This window comes from Pocillopora verrucosa, chromosome 5 (assembly GCF_036669915.1).
Source record: "Pocillopora verrucosa isolate sample1 chromosome 5, ASM3666991v2, whole genome shotgun sequence".
In the NCBI taxonomy this organism is placed as follows: Eukaryota; Metazoa; Cnidaria; class Anthozoa; order Scleractinia; family Pocilloporidae; genus Pocillopora; species Pocillopora verrucosa.
Window position 1 is genome coordinate 14,219,016 of NC_089316.1, and position 1,475 is coordinate 14,220,490.

Consider the following 1,475-nt stretch of genomic DNA (forward strand, 5'->3'; position numbering starts at 1 on the left):
AAAATCCACAGCTCTTCTGTAAAAGAGATTAAGTTAGATAAAAGTAGCATTAGCGATCCGCTGGAACTTTTGTCTGCTTTTAATGATCATTTTTCTAGTATTGGACTGAAACTTATCGATACCATCCAACAGAGTAGAGACACTGTCTTACTTAGATTATGTTAAGGAGACCAAACATAGATTCAAACTCAAAACCACTGACTGTTCAACAGTTTTTCTTTACTATCTAAACTTTGTACATCTAAAGATCTAAAGATCTAAAAATCTAAAGATCTAAAAATCTCGGCATGACCTCTTCAAGAGTGTGCTGATCTGGTCACAAGTTCCCTATTAGCTATTTTCGATAGATCTATTGTATCTGGTGTTTTTCCTACTGAGTGAGTAAATGATGTACCAAACTGTCTTGTTGACTCACATCCCAGAATATATGCGGATGATACTCATTTGACCTTTGCCAGTAATGATATTGCGTATCTAGAGGAAAATATGAACAATGATCTAATTAAAATTACTGAATGTTTATCAGCAAATAAACTCACTCTTAATAAGTCAAAGACTGAGTTTATGTTGATTGGTTTAAGGAAAAGGTTAAATACTTTTAATAGACTCCCGTCTTTTTCTATTGACAGTAATTCTATAAAACAAGTAGAATGTACAAAATCTCCTGGAGTATATATAGATGAAAACCTAACTTGGAACGTGCATATCAAACATATTTCCAAAAACATTGCCTCCTGCATTGGCATCTTGAAGAGAAGCAGATCTTTTGTTCCTTTTGAAACACTCCTATGGATCTATAATGCCTTAGTTTGACCTCATTTCGATTACTGTAGTGCTGTATGGGAAAATTGCAATAAATCTCTCTCCATTAAACTACAAAAACAACAGAATTGCGCTGCACATATTTTGACCTCTTCTTCATATGATCAGATGCCAATCCGGATGATCTCCTAGTTAGACTAGGCTGGCAAAAACTTTATCTTCAACAAGGAAACAGCCACTATATGGTCTATAAATCTCTTAATGATCTCACCCCTGATTATCTGAAATCACTGTTTGCTGATTGGAGTACAATATCTAGCTATTCCCTTAGGAATTGTGAGGGCAAACTAGATCCACTCCCCCACACCAATTTTCTAAAAAACAGTTTCAGCTATAATGGTGCGGTGATCTGGGACAGCTTACCTACCAATCTGTGGCAAGCACAAACTATAACTAGTTTTAAATCCAGTTGCAGGGGTTTCCTTTTTAGTAATAAATAAGTTAATTAATCACATGGCATTCATGGAAAGCAGGCACTTCATTATAGTTTTTATTTTGTTGTTATCAGATTTAATTAGTAGTAGATTAGTATCTTAACAATGAATTCAATGCAATTTTAGTAATTACTTTAAGTCCTAATGTTTTATCCGTGTATAAATAAACTTAAATAAATAATAAATAAAATAATTTTGCCATGCATATTGTGCGGCTTT

General features: G+C 33.7%; 1 pseudogene; it reads left to right on the forward strand.

The window, feature by feature from the left end:
• The first annotated feature begins 564 nt into the window (after window positions 1–564).
• On the forward strand, window positions 565–1,262 carry LOC131798191 (uncharacterized; annotated as a pseudogene).
• Window positions 1,263–1,475: the final 213 nt, after the last annotated feature.